General features: G+C 41.7%; 1 protein-coding gene across 2 annotated transcripts in view; it reads left to right on the forward strand.

Moving 5' to 3' along the window:
• Positions 1 to 26149, forward strand: part of Slc20a2 (solute carrier family 20 member 2) — a 93196-nt gene that overhangs the window by 35750 nt on the left and 31297 nt on the right. Inside the window, exon 1 of one of the 2 annotated variants that reach the window (XM_051182094.1) lies at positions 7624 to 7707. The exons of the other annotated variant lie outside the window; for it this stretch is intronic. The gene's annotated coding sequence lies outside the window, so the exon portion shown is untranslated. Of the gene's footprint in view, positions 1 to 7623; positions 7708 to 26149 lie in introns of those variants that run through there. 2 annotated transcript variants of the gene reach the window in all.

Here is a 26149-nt window from a genome sequence, read left to right on the forward strand (position 1 = left end):
TCAAGGAAGAAGACAAAAATTTTAAGATATGAAAAATATAAAATGTATTTTTGTAGGGAAAAGAGAGATTGAAATAAAACTTTTCATCACTTGCTATGCAAAGTTTTCATAACGACTGATGAAATAAGTGTTCAAGTACCAACAGTTACAGTGCCGCCTCAGGATCCAAGACTGATGAAATTACGTCATAGCATTATGACAAAATCGCTATTTATCAGAGGCTGTGTTTTTAAACTCTTGAATTCCCTAGTCATTTACAGCCTTTTTTTTTTTTTTTTTTAATGACAGAAAACAAATGTTGAAGATAGGCTGTTGAGTCTTTTATAGTTCTGTGTGTGTATAAATGATACTCTTAATTCACTGCTAAAATGTTCTGTGGATAATACTGATGTCATTTGGGAGGGAGGCTAGTATAGAATATATATTAATGAGTTTTGATGTGAGATGAGACACCTAATACACTGGTGCTGGTGGCAAGTACTGGTGGTACCACATCTCAGGAGGCTATAACACCAGGATTGTGAGTTCAAGGCCAGACTGCACTAAAGAGTGGTAGACCATCTCAAAAAACAAGGCTCTGGGTAGTGTTTGTTAGTATCCTGATGTCCAAGCCAGAGTCAGCATGGGAAAGGACTGCCCAATGGTGAGGCTGGAGTGAATAGAGACACTTTGACAACAGTCTGCAGCTTGGTGACCCTGTGCATTGTTTAGCCAGTATCCCAGCTAGGCACATTGGGTGATATAATAGAAGAAAATTAAAGAGGTTATTGTAGTAACAGGGTTTCAAGGGCATTTGCACACCCCAGGTTTCCTTCAGAATGCTTAGCAATCATTTGAAATTCCTTTCAACTTTGCGTATTTTGAAGCTTGGAGCTTTAAAAGTGGAGTGTTTGATCTTCACTCATTAAGTACCCAATTGATCTTCACCAGCTACTCCATTGATGTACCATAGTGCCAACACTACCATTTATTGAAAGCACCTGTGCCCCAGTGTTGTAAGTCATCTCGTGGAGCTCAGCTGTCCTTTGATGTCAGCATTATTGTCACCATTTAAATATGGGGAAGCAGAGTCTCTATGGTCACACAGCCCAGGGGGGTCCCTTACATTTTAACCCCAGAGCTCCCATCCTGTGAATTTCTTCCCTAATGGGTTGGTACTTTTGTTAAGGCTTTGAAAGATGTGTATAATCTCTGACAACCTGGGAACCCTGGAAATGTCCCCTGTTCTACCATTTTCAATATCTGGACCAAATCTAAAGAGTTCAGAACCTACATGTTGTTGCTTTGTCTAGATCTATTTTTTTTTTTTTTTTTTTAGATATTTTGAAATATTTCAACTTTTCACACAATCCCATAACTCTTTGAGGGCTCTGAAATACAATACAGCATGCATATTTACTCTGGATCTTAAATTTTAAATTTTGTCAGAAAAATAATCTTCATCTAAGAACTGAGCTGTGTCCTTTGTGTGTTCCTGGCTCCCTGCAACATCATACAATACTAAAAAGTGTCTCCTTGATTGTTTAGATTTTGTCTTCTATCCCTGTCCCCTCACTTAGCACCAGAGCCAGCGCCCACCTATATTGCTCCACAATATCGTGACTGAATACCATACTTAGGAAGGAGACCCTCCTTTTGTTTTATTTATTTTTCAACCCTTTCTTAATGGTCTCTCTCTGTCTCTGCCTATCGTTTCCTTGGTTTTCCTTAGCTTTCTTTGTCTTCCTCAGTACTACCAGGCCAGCCTCAGTGCTCTGTACTCTTTGGGGTTACAGACCCCTTCTTCATAAAATTATGAAGAAAAAAGTTAACACTCCAGAAAAGTACACAGTGAACACAGGACATTTTATTTATTTTAGAGGTTCATAATTCAAAACTTTTAGTCTTTGAATTCTTGAGGACAGATACAGCCCAGGAAGCTCTGTGTATATGAAGACAATGAATGTGGCCCCATACAAAACTACAAACTTATGTAAAGTAGGGGATTGGTATGAAAAAAAAATGTAGCTTTTTGCACCTTGTCCAGCATGAACTTTGTGCATAACAATGTTATATTGTCGTGTCAAGGGTTCGCTACACCTATTCTAGACCTAGAAGAAAAAGTTTTTTTCTCTCTCCTTTTTTTTTTTTCTCCACTAATTAAGAGGAATCATTCAAATATCTGAAGTGAGTTAGAGGGTGAGGATGCACTGTTTCTTCAGAGGTGTTGGTTGGGGTTTTTGTTTGTTTTCTGGTTTTCAAGACAGGGTTTCTGTAGACCTTGAACTCACAGAGATCCACCTGCCTCTGCCTCCCAAGTGCTAGGATTAAAGGTGTGCACCACCAGCATCCAGCAGATTCTTGGGTTTTCAAACAGGTGAGGCTGCTGTTAAGGGAAACAACAGACTCATGCTTAGTGTATTTGACATAAAAGGAACTAGAAAATTGCTTAGTATTTCTTGCTTCATAATAGACTTTACAATAGTCTGGATCTTCTACAGTGCAGAATCTGATGTGTAGGTCAATTCAGCTTTTTTTTTTTTTTTTTAAACTAGATTAGAGCAGAAAAATTTGTGAGTGACCTTGTTACTAAACACAGGCATTTTTGGATAACAATAATTTTGTCAAAATTAGGCTCACAGTATCCTCTTTTGGCATTAAAAATTCTAGAGTAAGTTTCTGGTCAGTAGAACTTTCTTTCATCACAGAATGGCAATATCCACCTCCAGGAGCTTTGGTTGAAATAACATAGGACACATATCAGCTGCTGTTACGGAGGGGTAGTATGTCCAGTCTGCAGCAGCATAGTGTGGGCATGGGGACAGAATGTCAGGTACGCAGAGAGCAATTTTTATATGAGGAAGATTTTTATTAGTTTATGCCAATGAAAGTTAACCATTGGCAACTTTTGGCATTCTTGTCACAGATGGGCTGTGATCTTTTAAGAGTCTTGTGTTTTAACAACCCATGCTGTAGAAATACTGCTATGGAGCAATGGTTCTCAACCTGTGGGTCAAGACCCTTTTGGGGGTCACATAGCAGCTATCCTGTGTATCAGATACTTACATTACAATTCATAACAGTATCAACATTAAAGTTATGAAGTAGCAACTAAATAATTTTACGGTTGGGGGTCACCTCATGAGGGTCGTAGCATTAGGAAGGTTGAGAACCACTGCTATAGAGAGAGATACTAGAGCCCCTGAACTTAGACCTGGGTTTGGAGGTTTGAGTACAATGAAGCCCCCTGAAGTCTAAGATAACATGACTCTCTCTCTCTCTCTCTCTCTTTTTTTTTTTTTAAATTAGGAAAGCAAATAGTTCTGAAAAGGCATGTGGGATTTGGGGCATGTTGTTAATATGGAGTCCCCGTCTTACAGGGTTTTGGAGGAAGGTGGTGTAGTCCAGTTGCCTTCCAGGCAGAGTTACTTTGTATCTGTTGGAAGAGGAGGTAGCTCTTGATTGATGAAGTGTTCATTCAGAGCAAAGTCTGCCATTGGGACTAAAATGCCTGAAGCTAGCCAGTCTGAACCACCCATGGTAGACACTACACAGTCTATGACTTTGTTCCGAGTTGTAGTTGGTGAGAACTTTTGTGTTTTTTAAACAATGCATTGGCTTCTAAGTATCTTTTAAATATTGGCTGTGTTCTTGGGAGTCTTGAACCGTTTGCTTGGGTTTCAGTATACCTTAGAGAATGATCACTTGTTTCTAGTTATAGCCAACCAGCCACAGCGAAATGCACTTTAAAAGTGCATTTGGTGAATTGGAGATGTTTGCTCTCAGTTGTGGGTTTTGTTTTTTAAGTGACCATGTGTCCTCATAGCACCTCCTTGGAAAGTACAGAAGAAAAGCAGAAAGCAAGTGGGTAATCTCACCAGATGTCCCGCCAGGAGCAGACAGTGCTGCCACCTTGTTGCCAAAGTTGTCTGATCCGAGTGTGCATAAACATCCAGTACTTGCCTGTTATGGTAAAGACCTCCTTTCTTTTCCTCTGTGGGCACTTGAAGAACCCACTTAAAGTGAGTTAGTAGTGTCCAGCTGAGTTCAGTAATTAGCGTAATCATGATGCTGTGCATTGTTCGGCAGGGCACACCCCTTGGCCAGAGTCCCATTGAAGAGGACACCAGTGTTGTCCTAGTGAATAAATCCCGGCCCACATGATGTAAACCAGCGTGTTCCTGCCTGCTGCTCGGCTGCAGTTAATTTTAGCCAGCGTTTGTTCTATGAGTTGTAAAGCTGTGTACCCAAGTGGAAGTTAGCTGAAATGTGACTTCTGAGCCTCATGCGATAGGTGTCTGCTTTAGACTGCAGATTGTTTATTGTCCAGAGAGAAGACTTCTGAAGAACTGTGCTTCACATTTCCTTCCAAACTTGTGAGTACTGTGGGCACTTTTAACACCTCTCTTCGTACCTTAAATCTTCCTAAAGTGACTGCCATGGTGATTTTACATGCCTTGGGGAAACTAGTGTAGATGCTGCAACTGGTCCTTGTCGAAACAGTGGCACAGTATTTTCTTTACGTGTATGCTGTGGACACCTTGACTTCATCAGCTTTTCCTGGAGAAAGTATTTGATTCTCACTTCTTTTTCTTTTTTCAGTTGTAGACTAGCCCTTACTTGGAGTGTTAAAATGTTAGGTTGGTAGAAATGGTTACTATACACAGAAATGTTACAGTGAGTCTCCAGCTTTCTTTTCTCTGGTAGTAAGTGTTGGGGGAAACATGTTGACAGTTAATTCTTGTTACACCCTCTCAAGTGGATATGCTACAGAAACAAGGGAGCATCAAGTGTTGCCAAGACCTGTGTAGATGGAAAGCATCTCTTTAAAGGAAGTTTATGCCTAAAAATAGACCTTTCCACTCATAAGGAGAATAATTTTATAAAACCCATTGAGGGAAGGTTAGAGCGGAGCCTCTCAACCTTCTAATGCCGGGACCCTTTCATACAGTCCCTCATACAGTGGTGGCCCCCAGCCATAAAATTACTTTTGTTGCTTCTTCATAACTGTAATTTTGCTACTTTTATGAGTCTTAATGTAAATATTTTTGGAAATAGAGATTTGTCAAAGGGATAGAGACCCACAGGTTGGGAACCACTGTTTTAGTGGGCGATTTTAAGCATGTTCTAGTTGACTTAGTTATCAATAGTATCTAAATCTCTTAACTGCTTTTCTGAAGTCTAGATTGATGCAAAGGGAAGATTCCAGTGTTACTTTAAGTTAAACACAAGTCACCTTGCCTACTTTGTACTATGTTTACACTTAAAGTAGAATGGCTTCAAGTCAAGCAACTTGTTTGTATCACAGAACCCGGGAGAAATTTCTCTATCGGTTAACATGTAAATTACACCTGCTTTTGGAATATGGGTTTTTTCTAATGAAACAGTTACGCTCCCATGTCTCCGTGTATAAACAAAGAGGGAGACAAACCCAGGATTAATTGTGAATGCCATTTTGCAAGACTTTACTTAAAGGTTTCTTTGTTGTTGTATGTTGTCTGATTTTAAATACAAATGACATAGAGTGTCAACAATGAAAGGAAATGTTTCAGTGGTGCATTTTGAAGGAAAAGAATGTAAGAATTGAAAATAGCACTGAATTCCTGGGCTATTTTTAGACAGACATTTTTTGAAGCTTAGCTTTCTGAGCAAAAGAAAAATCTGTAATTGTAACAGAAGAGTCACTAATGTCATCTGAGCAGAAGGGGCTCTGTTCCGGCAGGTGCTTTGGGATGCACGTCATCCCAAGAATGCTGCGGCTCTTGACCTCCCCTCTGCCCTTCTGAAGAAGCCACTGGAACCCCCCCCCCAAAAAAAAAAACTGTTTATAATGATGTACTCGAGTCATGCTAGTTTTCAAGCTAAAATTAATTTCATCATTGTCATTTTTTGTCCTGCCCCAAAGAAAAGCTGATTAGCATCTACCTATTTTTAATGCAACAGAAAGAGGTTTATCTGTTCATGGGAAGCATGAGTTCTGCATCAAGTTGCTAGAATGCTCATAGACACTTCCAGAACATGCATTAGTGATTTCTGTGTGGTGAGAGTGATCTAGGTTCTTCATCGTGGGACTATACAAGTGGCAGTACTGGGTCTCGGGTGGTGGCCAGTTCCATGGCTCTTTTCAGTACTTGGTGTATCCTCGGTATCCCATGAAGGGGGGTACTTGGCAGAGGTCCCTCATGAGTGGACTTAGCTGTGTTGAACGTAACAGATCACAATGAGCTCTACTCTGTGGCCACAAATGGAAGATTGCATGCCAAGAAACACAGGCTGTAGCCATACTGCAGGCTGAGCCCGACTTGAACCTGCATGCCTTGCTGCCTCCCCCCTGCCCCCCTCCAGGTCTGCCTGCAGGTCCCGTGGGAGCTGCTCTCACTGGCCACCTGCCCTCCTACCTTCCTCCTTGCTTTAAAATCTGTCTGTGCAGAGGCTTTGCTGGAACGCTGTAGGTTTACTCTGCAGTTGCTTTAATTACAGAATATACAGCCTCCTGCTCCAGAGCTCTGAGCAGCTTAGCAGGCAGCCTCTTGTCTGTCCCCTCCATTCACCTGCTCTCTGTTTGTTTAGCTGGTTGGTTGGTTCATGTGGGGATGTGAACAGAATCCAGGACCTCAGATGCTCACAGGCACTTCCCTGAGTTACTTCTCCAGACTCCACATCCGGGGCTTCAATCAAGTGGAGGATTGTCCGAGTGATCTAGATGACTGCATCCTGTGACGGGGTTGCTTTTGCCCTGGAATATTCTCTTTGAAAAGGCAATTTGGCAGAAAAAGATGTTGTGGTGTACCGAGTTTCAAATGTGTTATCTAAAATGAAGGAAGAGGGAGCAGAGTGAAGCCTTCAGTTAGTTGGCCTGTGTTGACTGCAGTCGATAGCTGTGTGCAGAGAAGAATGCTGATGTTTCTGGGAAATACTGGGACTGCTGTCATGTGCCAAGCACCTCCGCAGCACACACAATACACAAAGAGAGCATGGTGCAAAGAGTTCACGTGCTCAGTGTCAGCAGTGCCAGAATCGGGGCCCCGACATGCAGTAAACAAATTGGCAAAAAGACAGTATGAAAGGGAGAGGTGGGAAATGAGAGCATGGGGTATATTGAGGGCACAGCAGCGTTCAGTTTATCTGGGCATTTGCAGCATAGGATTGGGATGGGCTTTGTGTCCTGGTACAGCTTTGCTCTGGACAGCAGATGGGGGTAAGTGAGGCAGCCCAGAGCCCAATTGTCCACTCCCAGACCTTATCACTGCCACCGAAGGAGGCATTGCAGTTTCACTTCACCTGAAGCTATTGTTGGGTGGTGGCTTCAGATCTAGTCTGACAGTAAAAGGCAGTCTCCTCTGTTAAACTGTTTAGACTTGGAAATCTGACCTTGAGTTCCAGGTTATATTTTCTCTCCTCCATGACACCTGGCCCAGTTCTGTCTCAGAACGCTGGGTCGTCTCTCTGGTTTCTCAGTAGATAGTGTTCTGAAGGTCTGTGAAACAGAGAGTCAGAAGCGCATGACAAAGGAGCACTAACAGGGCAGCCTCGGATACAAAAGACCGATGACTGTGTGCATAGGATCGGGTCTGAGTCATTCGCTTCCTGACACCAGGCCTAGCAGGTCTCTGACTTGGGTTCTTGGCAGTCTTGTTCATGTCTCTACATCTGAAAGAAAGGAGGAGACTTTCAAAAAAGACCCTCAAGAGAAAAGAAAAAGGAATCAAGGGTTGGAAATGATAACAGGTTAGAGTATTTCTATTATTTAGCCTGGAACGGAGAAAACCGCCTGAGGGACTCTTGCATTTTTGTTCAAATTCATATGTGCATTGATCCAAAGGGTAATGAGGAACATCTGGTATCTGCTGCCTTTTGGAATGTAAAGAAAGGGTCAGGTACAGTGATGGCCACAGTGTGGCTGCAAACTGTCAACTTCAGTTCTGCCTGGGAATGTGTGGGGAATACAGGTTCTCAGACCCACCCAGACCTATGGATTGGGAAGTGGTGGGGATACAGGCTCTCAGGCCCACCCAGACCTGTGGATTGGGAAGTGGAGAGTCTGTATTTCAGGGATCTGGTTTTTTGGTTGTGAGCCTAGCCTTTAATGGCTGAGCCATCTCTCCAGCCCTCGGGGCTCTATTTTAACAATTCTCTAAAGTAATTCTGATGTTTACTGCATGAGGCATTAGGAAGAAAAGTATCACAGAAAGGGGAACAGGGATGCTGAGAAATCTAAACTTTTCTCCCTGGAGTCAAATAAACCTGGGTTTATATTTATTTGCAGTTTTTAAATATTATCTCTGAAGTCAGGAGATAAATACCTCTCAAAGTCCCTTCTAAGCCTGACTTGGCTCTGGATTGCTTTGGGTCATTAATATTTAACCTGGAAAATACCGTGTTGACTTTTCTGAATTCAGTAATTAAGTCAGTGCCTACCTTTGTTTTTGATTGTTTGGGGTCTTGGTTTTTGTACTAGAAATGGAACCCAGGGCCTCACACCATGCAAAAAGCAAGTGCTCTGCCACTCAACTATTGTCCTCACCAAGATAGTGCCAGGTTGTCGGGTTTTATTTATGTACATTGGTGCTTTGCCTGCATGTATGTCTGCATGAGAGTGTCAGATCTAGTTAGGGCAGTTGTGAGCTGCTATGTGGGTATTGGGAATCGAACCCAGGTCCTCTAAAAGAGCCGCAAGTGTAGCTGCCGAGCCATCTCTACAGGTCCATCGGCACCAGTTTTTAATGAGGATACGAAGAAATGAGAGAGGTGGGTATGTGCTGTTGGATGTATTGCTGTGGGGTTTAGCAGTGTTGCTAAGTAGATTTCCCCACTCCCCTCCCAGTTGGCTTCTTAACAGCCACCTGAATGCTAGCCCTGGTGAAACCTATCAGAAGAGAGGTGGCTGTAGGCAAAGTGTGACTTGAACTAGTTTTCCAGCTCAGTTCACCTCCATGGGAAGGGAAAAGCCAGGGGTAAGGCTATGGGGAATTCCATCAGCAGAAGCAGAGGGCCCTACAAAGACTTGAAAGGTCGCAGGCACAGCAGGAAGCACCCGGCTCCATTGGAGCAGCTTAGGGACTTGTTTCAGGTCGAGGCTCCCTGGTGTGGCAGATAACCCAGTGGTATGCTTAGGAGCCACTAGAGTTGAATTGTCCAGTTGACATGTCCAAAGCCACCTAGGCTCTCCCCTCTTGAAATTCATGAGTTCTGTAGACTTGAGCAAGTGGCAGTTTATACCCTACCCAAGTCAGTTATTGTTTCCTAACTGTCCCTGGTGTGTGTGTGTGTGTGTGTGTGTGTGTGTGTGTGTGTGTGTGTGTGTGTGTTGTAAATAAATGTGTCTTAGTGATTCCTTTGCTCTTTCTTACATTCTCCTTTGTGGTTTTTGCTTGAGGGAATTGTCTTTGGTTGAAAACAGACTTTTGAGATTGTCATTACTCCGTGTCTAGCCTTTAATACAAAGCTTTTTGTGATTAAGATGAAGAAAGGGCTTTGTGAGGGTGTGATTTTTCAGTTCTGTTTTAAAAGTATCAGATGAGCAACACTGCTATAGCCAAAAGAACATCCCCTCCCTTAGCCAGGGACTGTGGTCTTAGTATTTTAACACTTCAAAGAGGCTAGGTGGAATCTTTGGCTTTCATAGGTAAAATTAATCACATATTTTCAGAACATTATAATGTCCTTAAAGTGAAAAGGATCGGTTAAGACCGTTTTAACGAAACTCTACTCCCTGTGAGGGGGCATAGCGGTACAGAGGCAAGAGTGTGTAATATTGATAGAATTACTCTGCTTTGGGCTTGTGTTATAGTTGGAAAAGCCTCAGACATCAAGCTGCAAAAGTTGTTTTGTTTTGTCTGTTTTGGTATATCTGTGTCAGTTTCAGAATGTATGACACCCTGGAAACTACACACTAAGAAGTATCTTACCAATCCATAAGTCAGAAAGAACTTGTTTCTAGTATCCTGGGTGAGTCCTAATAGTCTCCTTAAAATGCACAAAGTTTCAGTAACTGCATAACCAATAAGTAAAAAAAAAAAAAAAAAAAAAAATCCAATATGTCATTATGCTCTTAATGACAGAAGTCAAGGCTGTCATTGGAACTAAGGTGCAGCTAAGGGTACAGTGTATGATTACCAAGTGTGTCTCCAGGTCTGGTCCAATCATGCCTGTCTCCCTCAAAACAAGGCTATTGTCATTTCTGTATAAAGAGAAGTTACTGAATAGTCTTCTCTTCTTTAGTATTTCTTGGAAAAATTAAACTGCTTTAAAAACTGGTTTAAAGCCAGTTTGCATATGTGCCATTAAAAATAAAAGTAGCTGTATGGCTTGAATAAACCTCATCTCCTTCATGTTGTTCACTAAAGTACTTAAACTTGAAGGGAGAGGCTTGGGGAAAAGCTTTCTGGACTACACAGCTTTCTCTGTATAGCCCTGATTGACCTAGAATTTGATGTGTAAACCAGTCTGACCTTGAACGCAGAGATCCACCTGCCTCTGCTCTTGAGTGCTGGGATTAAAGGTGTGTGCCACCATGCCCAGTGAGAGAAAGCTTTTTACTTATCATTAGAAAGTATAAGGGTTACCTATATTAATTAAATAAAATACTACAAAACAATAATGTAAAGGTTAATCTATAATAATACCCAATAGTGTGAAACTGCATAGCATATGAAATAATGATGTTTTGTGTAGAGTGAATAAAACTAGCAAGTTACAAAATACTGTGTATTTATAACTATGACCCTGTTTCTATAAAGGTGACTCCTAACTGACCCCCTTAATTTTTTATTTTGTAGGTCATGTAAATGCATCTTAATTTAGTGATGCCTTTGCCTTGCTTCTTACATCCTGGGTTGAAAACACAAACTTCAGAGATTATCTGTGACATTTTTGTATTATTTTTTGTTTGTTTGTTTTGTTTTTTTTTTTTTACATCAGGGCATAGGGCCTGCCCTTACCTGCGGTTTATATACCCAGTGAGATATCCCATTCAGGACTGCATGTTCCAAGGTTTCTCACTCTCTGCACTCTCTCCAGTGGTGGAGCTCAGTGTTTGTTCCCACCTACTGCTGTGAGAAGCTTCTCTGGTGATGGCTGAATGAGACTCTGATGTATGAGTACAGCAGAATGTCATTAGCAATCATTTTATTGCTGTGTATCTTTAGTAGTATTTGGTTTTCCACTAGGTCCATGGCCTGTCTAGTCTCAGATTTTTGGCCACCTGAGCAGTGTCAGGCATGGGTTCCATCTCATGAGGTGGGCCTTAAATCCAAGCAGAGAGTGGTTGGTTACACGGAAAGAAACATTTGTATCACTGTTGCATCAGCCTGTCATGCAGGCAGGTCACCATTGGTGGTGTGTAGAGTACTTTCTGGCTTACTGGAACATTAGTCAGTAGTGGGAGTGCAGCTCCTGAAGTCTCAGATTAGGCACCAGCTTAACCTCTCTGTTTTCGGCGAGATATGTAAGTGTTGTCTTCAGCAGTAGGGCCTCACCATCAATTTGTGGGGAGCAATCAGTAACCTTGGCAATAACCTGAGTTGTTTGGGGGGCTTCCATGGTGTGTCTTTGGCCAACAATTTCCTGGTACTGGAGGCTTCACTTGCGGGAGAGAGATAGCTAGTTGCAGCTTTGTCTCCCTGTTAGTTGGTGACTCCATGTAGATTCCCTTCATATATGTATGTATTTTAAGAAGCTTCAACTGGAGTAGCTTTCCATGTGACCCCACAATGGATCAGTGCTAACTGTCCCTCCCTGTATGCCCTCTTTAACAGCCCTCTTCCCTGCTTAATTCCCCTGCTTCAGCTTCCTCCCAGTCTCTCCTTAACTATATATTCTGTTTGTCCTTCCTTGGTAATCCACTTCCCCATAGTTCCTTACCCTATACCTAACTTGTATGGTTATACAGATTGTAGCATGTCTAGACAACTTCTGACTGTTCAATTTGATTTGGCAGTGGCCTCGTAAGGCCTTATATAAGTAGCACCTCACCTAGCTGACAAGGCTAGTATACAGAGCAAAACTTTAGTGATGGCTGGAAACATTTTTTGTTGTTTTCTTTTCTATAAATATGTGTATTTTCATATTGGAAATTTTGACCTACTTAAAAATTTTATATTTGAGGCTATAATTTAATTAACAGTCTTTCTTCCTTCCCTTTCTCCAAATCCTTCCTATATACCCCTCTTCACTCTCCTTCAAATTCTCAATCTACTTTTTAAGGCAGACACTTGAGATGTTGACCCTGGGGAAGAGGCCCATCCCACACTAATGGGTATGTGGCAGGGTCTGATCAAGTGTGGTCCTGCTACTTCTGCAATGTGAGAGGCAATTAGCAAGAGTCTAAACTCACTGCTGCTGTGGCTGTGACTTGAGCTCCAGTCCCATCTCACATGGACCAGGGTGTCACATTCCGTGACATGTGGAGAGCAAAAGCAAGAAGGTGGGACCCAGAATATTTTTAACCCAGTTGAAATAGTAGTTCTGTTATTAGGTTATCCATTTAAATTTGGCAGAGAACCATAGTTCAGGGTGAGGATTAAAGTCAGAAGTGGCAGAACCACGTGCAGTGGACCTCAGGAAATGTGCCGAGTGGCAATGCTAAAGGGTATAAGAGTAGACTCGGATCTCCTAGCCGCTATTTCCAAAGTGCTGATCTGTGCATCAGTGTATCCCCCCCCTCCCGACCCCCATGTTCTCGCCAACAGGAATGGTGCTCAGAGAGCACTACCTCCCCCAAATGATGTCTGCCATATGCTGCTAGGAGCATCGCCACAGGCGATTCCTAGGACAGGGGTGTCCTACCAGGCACTCCCAGCCACGAATGCCAAAGCTCTCCTATAGCCATAAACACAGCTAAATGAACGACACATTAAGATGCAATGCAGAAGTGTTTAAAATTCGATAAGTGGATTATTTCCAAGTTCAGTCGCTTAAAGCAAAATAAATACAAGTGGGAAGGAAGGGAAGAAAACAAAACCGTTTTTCCTCTTCACAATGGATGGAGCAGCCAGACATGTCTGGGAGCTGTCAAGTGGAAAAGGATAGTTTTGGAGGAGATGGAGGAGGAGACTGGATCTTAGTTTAAGTTCTTTTTTTTTTTTTTTTTTCCTTGTTTATCTATTCATTTGAGTTTTATCTGCTTTTGCCTTACTCTAAAAGCAGAAGTAAGAGCCATCGATGTGATACACACACACACACACACACACACACACACACACACACACACACAGAGCTCAGAGTTCCTGCTGAGCTCATCCAGTACAAAGGTTTTTACTGTAGACCTGACCTGAAATTAAAGTGGGGCTGGAACAGGGAGAGTCACTTGAATGCTGCCTTGCTTTGTGCTCCCTCCTGCTGGGCAGAGCTGGGATCTGAGCAGGAAGGGCACCCAGCCAAACACCTTTCTGCCAGGCCTGTTTCGGCCATCTCCTCAGTTAATTACTGTGCTTTGGGTTTTCCCTGTTCCTTAAAGTCATAGTAATGTGCTAGACTTGCAAGTAGCACATAATCCTGGAATTTTACTTAAAGAAAAATGACCCAGAGCCTAACCTACAATCAACTGTGAGAGTTTGACCTTACTGTATTCGCTACTAAGCATTAGAATAATATTTTAGTTAACTTTGACTGTATTCTGAGAAGGCAATGGTATAATAACAAGAAAGATGTTACTGTCTTCTTCCCCAGGGAATATTAACTAGTCAAATTCTGGGAATCAGTAAGGAACCGAGTCCAACTCTTATGATCAACACAAGCTCAGAAGTCTTTTTTCCGTACAAATACTGACCATTTTTTCTTTTTAATTTGCATATAGAAAATTCCTCCTTTCTGATATATATATATATATATATGTATATATACATATATATATATATATATTTTTATACATGCAGATTTTTAGGGCCACTACCATAGATGGACTACAGTTACCACACACACACACACACACACACACACACCAAAGGACACCATTGTGCTGCCCTTAAAATTTCTTTTAGATTTATTTATGTATATCAGTGTTCTGCCTCCATGTGTTTCTGTGCACCACATGCATGCCTGGTGCCCACAGAGGCCAGACTGGAGTTATAGATGGTGGTTAGCTGCCATGTGGGTACTGAGAACCAAACTTGAGTCCTCTGAAACAACAATGGTGCTCTTAACCACTGAGCCAACTCTCCAGCTCTATGCTGCCCTTTGTAGTCACATCTCTCCTGTACCCTGGATTCCCTGAGCTAAGCCTTGAGGGCCACTTGGAAGTCACATACACCATGGTTAACAGGGTAGTGTTGTGTGACAGGACTTTTCCTGGGAAGACACTACACGCACACCTCTTCACCTCACCCCAGATATGGATCCCACACCAGACCAAAGTATAGAGTCCATCAAAGTCCATCTTGGTGAGCCAATGAATTTTATTGGAGTTACTTACAAGAATACAGATGAGGGGTTATTTATAGGAGCAGAAGTGACTCAAAGACAGCTGCATGAGCAGAACACACCCCAGCACAGTTGACAACTCACAGAGCAGGGAACCTGGAACACACTGTACACAGGTCTGCAGGCAGCTCAGCATGTTAGAAGGTGCCCTTTCCAAGGAACTGGATTGGTATAACCCTGCTCTAAGCAATTAGTCTGGCCTCAAGAGACTTCTTTGGTGCATGACCCCCAGGCGTCTTTACTGCTTATTCTGGGAGGGAGAGAGGGAGGGAGGGAGGGAGGGAGGGAGGGAGGGAGGGAGGGAGGGAGGGAGGGAGGACCCTTGTGAATCTGGTCAGTTTCAGGGACTTCCTGAAGCTATTTTGAGTTGTTTGCCTTCCTGCTTAAGAAGCTTCCCTGTAAGGTGGAATGTTTGAATCTCAGAGGAAACAGCTCTGCCATAGATCTGTGGAAATTTTTGAACAATAAGTACACTCTGACGCCCTACAAGTGATTACATAAATAAATAAATTGATAGATAAATAACAAACTGAACACAGATATCAAATAACTCAACTAAATCCACAAAAATCCCCCCAAATAATAATAGGCTAATGTGCAATGAGGGCCTTAGTACCCAGAATTAAGATGTATATTATCTGAAAGAGCCAGTTTTCAACTGTTTTTGAGGGATCTCCAAAACTGAACAAGGCTTTAAAATTAACCACTATAAGTACATTTTTAAGAACTAAATAAGCTGGGTGGTGGTGGCACATGCCTTTAATCCCAGCACTCAGGAGGCAAAGGCTGGACAGTTTGAGACCAACCTGGTCTACAAGAGCTAGTTCCAGGACAGCCTCCAAAGCTACAGAGAAACCCTGTCTCAAAAAACAAAACAAAACAAAAACTAAAAGTATGTATAAGGAGTTTTCTTAAAGATAGGGTGACAGTGACTTGCCTTGTGTGCACGTGCACACATAGGAAATACTTCTGTATTGGTTAGTTAGTTTTCTATTATGATAAAACACCATGACCATGACAAAAAGCAACTGATAGAGGAAAGATTTTTATTTGGGTTTACAACTCCAGAACAATAAGAGTCCATGATGGCAGAGCCAAAACATGATGGCTGGAGCTGGGAGCTGAGGGCTTACATCTTAAACCATGGCAGGGAGCAGAGAGACTAGACTAAGAATGACATTTGGCTTTGAAACCAACCCTAATCATACTTTTCTAGCAAGGCCAAACCTCCTAAACTTACCCAAATAGTGCCACCAATTGGGGACCAAGTCTTCAAGCATGTATTCTTTTTGTTGTTATTGTTTTTGTTTGTTTGTTTTTTGGTTTTTTGAGACAGAGTTTCTGTGTATTGCTTTGGAGCCCATCCTGGAATTAGCTCTGTAAACCAGGCTGGCCTCGAACTCGAAGAGATCCGCCTACCTCTGTCTCCCAAGTGCTGGGATTAAAGGCATGCACCACCAACACCTGGCTTCAAACATCTATTGGGGGGAGGGGCGTTCTCATTGAAACTCACACATACATCTGAGATCTGAGACCAAAGGCACAGGCAACATTATTATTAGACTACATGAAAATTAAAACTTCTATACTTCAAAGGACACAGTAGAGTAGAAAGACACCCTACAGAATGAAAGAGAATATTGCCAGTCATGTATCTGATAATGGGGTTAGTATCAGAAAATGTCATTTTAAAAATACAATTAAACAATTTAAAAAAAATAGCAAATGACTTGATTTTAAGATGGTCAGAGGCCTTGAATAGACATTCTCCAAGTAACCCAATGGTCAACAAATGTGGAAAACTATTCAATATCACTGTGCATTGGGAAAAGTGAAAATTAAAACCATGGTAGTGTATTTCCTCACCCTATTAGGATGGCTGTGTGTGTGTGTGTGTGTGTGTGTGTGTGTAAAATAACTGATAGAAAACTAAGAAATACTGGCATGGATCTAGAGAAATTGTTATGGTTGATGGGAATATTGAAATATGAGGCTGCTAGATAATAGTATGGTAGCGTCTCAAAAATTAAAAAATAGAACTGTTAGATAACCCAACAGTTCACTCCTATGTATGAGAAAGCCTGGTGTCAAAGAACTATTTGTCTGCCCATTTTAATAACAGTAGTATTCATAGTAGCCCAAAGGCAAAGCAATCCACATGTTTCTTGGTAGGTGAGTAGATAAATAAAACTTGTCTATTCAGTCTGCCATGTGCTACAATGTGGATGAGCTCTGAAGACACTATGGTGAGTAAAATAACATAGTGATAAGTGTTGGCTTTGCTCAGGAGCCAGCCACAAAAGGGCAAATGCACACTCCATGACTACTCATGTGAAACACTTAGGTGGTGAGATTCTTAGAAGCAGCTTGTGAAGTGTTGATCATGAGGGACTGAGGGTAGAGGAGGGCTGAGAGTTGTTGAATGGGTATAGGATTTTAGTTTTACAGTTAAGACTTACGTGAGTGGTGATGGTGGCTGCACATACCGTTGAACTGTACATTTAAGCATTATTAAGTCAGTAGGTTCAATGTTATATGCAATCAGCCATAATTCAGGCATTGAAAAGTAAGTTATCAAGTAGACATTTTAATTTGAGGGTTTCCATGGTGAGCTTAAGTTGGCAGAATAGTCAGTGAATTTGACAATAGAGCACTAGAACTTACGCAGAATAAAGAGAAAGAATGAAGAGAAATTAATGGAGCCATTGAGAAATATGAGCCACCATAAAATACAGCAATAGTAACATCAAAAGTAGAAGGGGACCATTTATTATTAAAGACATGTCTTGCAAACATGTCATTCCTAATTCAGAGTTCACATAAAAAGCCAGGTGTGGTGGCATGTGCTTGAACTTCCAGTGATAGCACAATGGGAGAGGCACACGGGCCAACCCCTGGCAGCTAACATAGCCTCCCTGGCAGAATTCTGGAGCAATATGAGAGACAGAGAGAGAGTCTCAAACCCAATGTGATCAGTACCTGGAAGCAGCACTTGACATTTTTCTCTGACCCACACATGCACAGCACATGCAAACCTACATATAGACACAAAGTAGAGAGGCAGAAAACTTAAAATTTCCAAAAATAATTAATGATCATTTAAATAGTTTAACTTTTTACATTTGATGAAAAATACTGACGATACATCCAAGAAGCTTGACAAACTCCGATTTGGATAACACAAAGAGATCTACATCCAGACATGTGACAGACAAAAAACCTGAAAGACAAGAGAGAAAATCTTAAAAGGATCGAGAGAAAGGCAACCGTTGAATACATTAGAACTGCAGTAAGGCTAACTGGTCATGTTTTCAAAAACACTGGGGCAAAAGGCGGACAGCAAGGTGACAGAAAGGGTCCATAGCCAGCAAAACTGTCCTTCAAAATGGGTAATGGCAAAAATAAGGTGTCAAGCAATACAAATTGAGAACACATTGTTGGCAGGTTTGCCTTACAAGAAACAATGAAGTACTTCAGGCTGAGAAAGTGACCCTAGACACTGATGTCCCTGCTCATGCTTGCACAAATGCTCTGATATAGGCAACGATAAAACACAAATAATTACATATTTTTTTTCTTTCCTTTCTGAACTTACATAAGATGTCATGAAAATGTTGCTTATATTCTTGTCAAAGTATCCTCCCTTGGTCCCAGTCAGTCAAAGGGAGGACGAAGCCAGAGAGCTAGTAGTTCCTGGTCATGTGTCAAGTGCCAGCATCCTTGCAAAGTAAAGAAATGGTCTTTAAAGAAATCTTATAAATCACCTGATCCCTTTTATGTTTTCAGCTGTTGTGTTAGGTCTGTGTTTCTTTGAAGGTACCATCAAACAAGTTTACGTTTGGGTGTTCTCTCTAGAAGAAATGAAGCTTCACTAAATTTCCACCCTACTCCTCAATCAAATGAATGATATTACAAAATTATTGTCTTGCTTAGGCTGTTTGCACTGCTAATTTGGCACAATATTAGTAACATTTGATGAAAATTTCAGACTTCTAATGAAGTGCTTCTGAAACTTGGCCAGACTCTTCCAGTCTGAAGAGGAAGACACTGCCTGAATCCATATCATAGCTGTGTGTCCTCCCTTACTTGTCCTGCTGCCTAGCAAATTGTGCTCAAGAATCTCAGGAATGCACTAGAGAGATAGCTCAGTGATTAAAAACACTGGCTTCTCTTCTAGAGGACCGGGGTTCAATTCCCAGCACCCAGATTATGGCTCACAACCTTCTGTAACTCCAGATCCAACACCCTTTTCTGACCTCTACAGGCACTGGATGAACATGGTACACAGACATACATGTAGATGTATGCCCATACATATAATAAAATAAAGAATAAACCATTTATAAAGAGAAAAAAATCTCAGAAGTGAGAGCAAGAAACAGGGAGATATGAATTGAAATAGAGATAATCATTTGTCAACTCTATTTACACTATATTAAATTAATAGAAAAAATATGTGGTCTCAAGAATCAAAAGTGTCTGTCTGTGTGTGTATGTGTGTGTGTGTCTGTGTATATGCATGTGTATTTGTCTGTGAGTCTGTGTGTGTATATCTGTGTGTATGTGTCTGTGAATCTGTGTGTGTGTGTGTGTGTGTGTGAGCATACACACAGAAGCTAGAAGCAGAAGCTGAAATCCCAGCATCCATGCGTTCCCCAGCATGGGTGCTGGGATCCAACTACAGTTTTCTGATAAAGCAATAAGAACTCTTAACCACTGATTCTTACTATCAACAACCCCAGCATCAAAACTATGTAAGTACCGTCAGTATTTTTATTGAGCCCCCAACCAATCAGAACAAAATTAGCAAACAAATATGTAAGAGCCAAGATGTCTATTTATATAAAGGTTCCATTTTAAACTAGCTGGGAGGATAGTACTTCCTTAATATAGTTCTTGGACCCTGGCCAGTAGTCCAACACTTCAGGCACAGAATTAGAACGAGCCATCCCAGGCCTGCCACTTGATAAAAGTTTCATGTGATAAGTGATTCATTTGCTCATGAAAATATTTTTTATATAAAACAACCCAGGCCCTGGGGGTTCCATCTCTGGGGCATACAGAAAGCGCAAAATGGGGGAAATGTGAGGACCTTTCTCTGTCTTAAAATAGGAATGAATACATAAGACTTTACCATTCATTCTTGCCCTTCGCTTTCAAACAGCCTTGTACCTAAAATACGCTGCCACTACAGATAATTCCACATTTTCTGTAGGAGCTGATTGATGTCAGGGTATGCCGCATCCATTCAGTCAGAATTTTTACCACCTGCCCAGCTGTAGTCGCTCTTAGATCAAAGATTGCTGCTTCCTTATGTTAGTTTTCTCAGATTTGAATTGATGATATATATCTTTACTTTTATATAGATTCACTGAGTTATAAGTTCAAAGTGAAAAAACAAAATTAAAGCTTATTCATAATAACCTGATTCCTATCAGATATCTATTTTTAAAAAATGCCTGCTACTCTTTTACAGTTTTAAAAATAGTCTACATGGGACCTGCATAGTACCTGCTAAATTCTTCTTCAGGCATCTCACCTTAACTCCTTGAATTTTATCCCATTTAATTATCTTTGCTATTTATTTATTTATTTATTTATTTTTTAATCCTTTAAAAACTACTTGGCTAGGCATGATGGCACATGCCTTTAATCCCAGCACCAAGGAGGGCAGAGATCACTGTTGGGTCCCTGAGTTCAGAACCACTCTGGTCTACATCGTGAGACCCTGTGTCAAAATACAAATATATATATAGAGAGAGATGTATATATTCACAGAGAGAGATTAGATTAGATTTATATATTGTTTTCCCAGAGAGGAAACATCTCAATAACAGCAGCAAAAATTATGATCTGGAAAGAAATTAAAATGTCCGTAGAGAATACTGGGGTGGGGAGGGGCCAGAATGTGGCCTGGGGGATGGGTGGAGAAAGCCAGAGCCCCAGTCTCTTAAGTGGAAACTTAAGATGAAGCAAAAGTAAGTTGGTTCATGTTCTGTAAATTCAGAGCCATTGCCCAGCCTTGCCGTGCCTGGGAAAGGGTCAGAAATTTCCACCCACCTCATCCCACAAAACAGTCTTGTGGTTCCCAGTTCTAGGCCAAACTGCCTCTTTCCAATCCTGTGGTCTCTGGTTGATGTAGAATTATAGAGTTGAACATGGCTTGGAGAGATCAAGTAACCTTGATAACTTCCAAGGACAAAGCCTTGGCAGCATTCTGTGTAGTTCATATTCTTCCGTGTTCTGGCCTCATCCCAGCTCTAACCATCTCTAGGACTCCAGGGACCATCAGTGCCCCAGATGGGATTGCCTTCACCAAGAAGGCCTGAGAAGTGTCAGCCAGGCTCTGCTTCATAGGTTCTCTGTATTATTTCATTTGAGTTTCTCCTGCTATAATGCTGCCTCGGCACTAGGTAGTGTGTTTAGGGACTCTTTTTTAAAATCACTCCTCTTATCAGCCATGTCTTCACAATGACAAATGCTGGACTGGGTGCCTTCTGAAGTCCTCTCTGGCTCTAGTGTCCTGAGAGTCTCCAGCTCTAGGAGCCTAGATAGGAATAAACGAGTGGTTACAAGCTATTCCGTGTAAACACTAACTCACATACTTCAGTGAGGAACACCTGCAGAGTACTTGGCCCTGCGACAGCGTTTTTTATTCAGTCCAGCCTGGATAGCCAAGCCTCAAAAGAAGCACAAGGAAGGAAAAGGAAGGACTTGAGAGGAGGCTCCCATGTAACTGAGCATAGATAAATTCTTTTAAGTGGCGCCTAGGAAAAGACTCCCAGGACTGGGGGAGGCGGTGGGGGGCTTCCACTAAGTCCTCAGCTACCTGAATGACAGATACCCTTAAAAGTCAAATACACGTGCATGAAGGAATCTAAGGTGTGTTTTATACCTTTTGCTACGTGGACCTAGTATCACACAGCCCTCTAAATCTGTATCTCTATACCATAGACTAGTTAGTATGTCTTTCTTAATCAGAAAAATTCCTTTGTATGCCAGATGGTAGTGAACACAAAACTTTGCAGCCAGTCAGAATGCAGTGAATAAGTATCTATGGAGTGCTTACCCATAAATGGGCCATCTGTTTCACATTGCTTCCCCTCAGGGCTTAGGGGATATGGAGAAGAGGGGACAGAAAAAACAGGAAGAACCAGAGGTTTGGGGGCGGCCAAACATCCATATGGGATGGGCAGCACAGATAGAACTCAGTGGGTTATAAGAACGGACAAATTTGAAAAGGAATGGGTGGTGTTAAATCTGAGAAGAGCTATAGGAAGGAGCAGAGGGTGAATATAAATAAACAAAATACCTTGTATGTGAATTTCTTTAAAAGATTAATAAAAATGCAATATTTTTAAAGCTCTTGGTCTGATTACCCCCACCCTCCACCCCCAAATAGCTCTTGCTGTTTCTTTGAACTTTCTGAACCATTTCTGACTGGGATTCCAGGTGACAACCATTACAGAACTTTGTGTTATACACACAGATGCACAATAGGGAACTTCAGAACTGATTACAGAGTTGACATTGGAGTTGCCCATCAGAGTGACATGTTTATTACAACGCACTCATCTCAAACTCCTAAGTGACTTGAGCTGGCATACTCTGGAAGACCCCTATCTCCGTCCCCCCCCCCCCCCCAGTGCTGGGGTTATGAGCATGAGCCATCAGGCCCAACTTTTTACGCAGGTGCTGGGAACGAAAATGCAGGCCCTCGTGCCCTCCCCATCCCTAACTGGCCAGCTGCCTCTAAGGAGGTAGCTCCTTCTCATTATGTAGGAAGAACTGTTCTGTTTTTGTTTTACATAAAAGACTTGAGAGTGGGCAATACCTACAGTATAGGAAACAAAAGCTATCAAAAACGAATTCTACTTTGTGTGACATGGATTATATTGGATTAGTTTTAATTTATATAAAACAAATCTCACCAATTTCAAATGTATACTTTGAGTTCTGAAAAATGCAGTGTGTAACTGCTACCAGACTTAAAATTTAAACCAAATGTTTCCCGGGTAGACAAGTGTCATCTTGCCCCTTGGATAAATACCCCTTAAGATGAGTCGACTGGTTGTTTGGTTAGTACATGTTTTGCTCTGTGAGGAACTGCCAGACTGTGTACCTATGTGACTTTACTCTCCCCCCCCCCCCCCGTTTCTGAGACAGGGTCTCAATACGTATGCTTGGCTGGCTGGCCTGGAACCATGCCCCAGCTGTGGCTTTACCATTTTGAGTAATTGTTTTCCCCTTAGGACCCTTTAGCTTTTCAGTGTTTTTTAATATCTCTCTTTATTTCCTTTCACTCTACCTCAACCCCAGGAAATGTCTGTCCCTTACAGTGTGTGTGTTACTCTTTAGCCAAGAAGAGGCCATGATTTGGAACTGTAGGAGGAGGGTTTTTCTAGAAGGCTTTGGAATCTTCATATAACCACGTGACTCCCACAGGGCTTGGGCATGGCATGGAGAGGCATTGAATGAGAAAGATCTTGCTAGAAGGGTTTGTATCCTTATACTTCCCCCCTTGTCTTTATCGAAGGCTGTTCCTTCAAATTACTTGAAGCATGTCACAATTAGAAAATATATTGTTAGGTTTAGCTTCACCCTGATTTTGTAAGTGACATGAATATTGTCGTCATCCACAGTATGGAAGACCAAACTCTGGCTGAGAATATGTGTGTGAGTCAGTCAAGGACCACTGTCATTATGAATGGAAGTAGGATTGGGCCTAAGTTCCCATACTTGCTAAGGACGCTCACAGTCGCCAAGCTGTGGCTTCTGCTTTGGGTGTAATCAGTCTTCCCGCTTTCCCAGCTAGCCATGGAGGAGACTTGCCAGAGTGGTGTAACCAGTAGCTAACTAGACAGGGATGGGATAGGAGTCCTGCCAGCAGAACCTGTGCTCTTTCCCATGCACAGAAGGGAGACAAATGTTCCCTTTTACAGCCTGGGAGAGAAAAGAAGTGGCAAGATGTCAGCAAACTGTCCCTCCCACCCACCCCTTCCCAGATCGCAACCTTCAGTGCCAGGTGCCATCTTTCATCTTCATCCTCGGGCTATTCATATTCTTGGCTCCCACTGGGGAAACATTCCATCTTTCTGTTTCTGCTGTGTCCTTTTGCCTCTGTGTTCCCTGGGTCCCGAGTCTGGTCTTGCATTTGGCTTGATCACCCTGCCTTTTCTCCCTTCCTTCTCCTCGCTGCCTTCCATTCTTGCTGTCTACCTTCAGGCTCCTTTGTTCCCCAGACTGCTTTGCATGTTTGTAAATATGCTGTCTGAAAGGTGGTCTGGTGGGAGGAGATGGAGTTTGTAAAGCATAGCTGCACAAATGTGAAAATCCAGTCAGATGAAAAGCTGGGAGGTGTGCTTCTGTAATGCAAACACTCAGTAGGTGTGGAGGCTGAGAAAGAAGGATGCCAAGGGCTTGCCAGCAAAACAACAACAACAACAACATAAATGGTAAGGGGCTGGAGAGATGGCTCTGTGGTTAATAGCATGGACTTCCAGAGGAGCTGGGCTTGATTCCCAACACCACGTAGTAGCTCACAACCATCTGTGACTCCAGTCCCGGTGTATCCAGTGTCTCTGGGTACCAGGCATACACCCAAAAACATAGTGCACAATCAAAACACTCATATATGTAAAATAATTAAAGGGTTTTTTAAATACACACACACATACACACACACACACCAATCCCAAAGCCATCCTGGAGCTGTTCTAGTAACATCCATTCTTATCATAAGCATGAACATATAAAAATATTTTACAGTTATATCATTACATTTTCAGGGCATTTTGGTTTGGTTTTGACTTTTTTAATATTTATTTTAGATTTATTTGTTGTATGTGTAGGAGTATCTTACCCGCATGTATGTATATGCATCATGTGGTATGTGCCTGGTGCTCATGAAAGTCAAAAGAGGTCCTCAGATCCCCCGAAACTGAGTTACGGATGGTTGCAAGCCACCATGTGGATGCTTGGAATTGAACCACACAAGGTGCTCTTAACCATAGCATCTCCGCAGCCCCTGGGTTTGACTTTTCAAGGCAGCTGGGCTATGTAGCCTACACAAGTCTTGAATTTACTAAGTAGCCCAATACGGTCTCTAATTCATTCATTATCCTCCTACCTCAGCCTCCCAGGTGCTGGGTTACATGTGCCACCTCTCCCCGCCTATCATTGTCAAACATTCTAAAGTGTACTGTGAATGCTGGCATGTGCCATTCAAGAGAGATACAACTAGGATCTCCTTATGACAAGATCTTGTGTGAAACGCTAAAAAGCAGCACTTTCTGCTGTCCTATGAAGAATAAGGTGCCAAACACAAATTATCTCATTTGTTAGGAAAAGCTTGTGATTTTTGTATTTGCAGAGTCTGACTCACCTTTTGTGACAGTTACTAAACAATATATCACACCACTGAAGAGGTAAGAACCTCCCTTCATCTGAAGTGTCAAAATGCAAGACTCGGTTTCAGCATTCAGGGAAAGTAGCTCTTACACTTTCAGGGGGTAGATATGATGCATTTGGGGTTTTATGGAAAGGAAATTGGGAAATCAGGTAAGGGTCTTCTAAGGGGAACTTAAGAAAGCTTTAACTGAATGAAGCCCATGACCTTTCATATAGAAGTGGTCAGAGGCCATAGTAAACTTGATGGAAAGTAGGTGGTAGTGGGCCAGTCCTTTAGAACTACAAATGCCACATGGTGCTGCATGCCTGTGACCCCAGGACTTGGGAGGTGGAAGCAGTAGGACCAGAAGTTCAAGGTCATCTTTGGCTATGTAGTGAGTTTGAGGCCAACTTTGAAGATATAAGACCATAACTCAAAGAACTGTCTAAAGTGTGTGTGTGTGTGTGTGTATTAAAAAATTAAAAGCTGGCTGGGTGGTGGTAGCACACGCCATTAATCCCAGCACTCAGGAGGCAGAAGCAGGCAGAACTCTGTGAATTCAGGGCTAGCCTGGTCTACAGAGTGAGTTCCAGGGGCTTCACAGAGAAACCCTATCTTGATAAACAATAGTAATAATAATAATTAATAAATAAAAGCTACTTAGGGTGGCTCACTTCTTAATCCCAATATTTAAGACCAATCTGGTTACAAAGTGAGTTCTGGGCCAACCAGGGCTATATAGTGAAATCCTGCCTCAGAAATAAAAAAATAAATAAATGCATATAATATATATGCATATATATATATGACATTATATATATATATATATATATATATATATATATATATATATATATACACACACACACACACACACACACACACACACACACATTACAAAGCCCTCTAGGAGGACTCCACTGCAGGGGCCTTCTTACCCAAACTTCATTTTCCATAAATGTGTTTGGGGCCACAATTCCTCCACATTCCTGATTTAAAATAGTTGTAAGTCTGTCCAAAAATAGCCTGAGAATGTTTGTTTTCACTTACATACATGCAGGCATAAAAAAAATCATTTTAAAAAGGTATCTCTTCCTCCATTTTTATAAATGCCCTGTTGGTTCTTTTTAATTGTCTTTGCATCATATCTAAGCCTCCCCATATTAAATAAGTATTTATTTGTGTCTTTTAAAAAAATTCTCTTTAGGGTTCAGTTTTTACTTTTAAAACTCATTTTGGTGCGAGGTAAGGAATCTAGCTCCTTTTTTAAAGACTTTTCTTCTGTGTAGGTGTTTACCAGCGTGTATATCTGTGCATGACATTTATGCAGTGCCCTTGAAGGCCAAAAAAAAAAAAAAAAGA

Source organism: Phodopus roborovskii, unplaced genomic scaffold (assembly GCF_943737965.1).
Source record: "Phodopus roborovskii unplaced genomic scaffold, PHOROB, whole genome shotgun sequence".
Classification (NCBI taxonomy): Eukaryota; Metazoa; Chordata; class Mammalia; order Rodentia; family Cricetidae; genus Phodopus; species Phodopus roborovskii.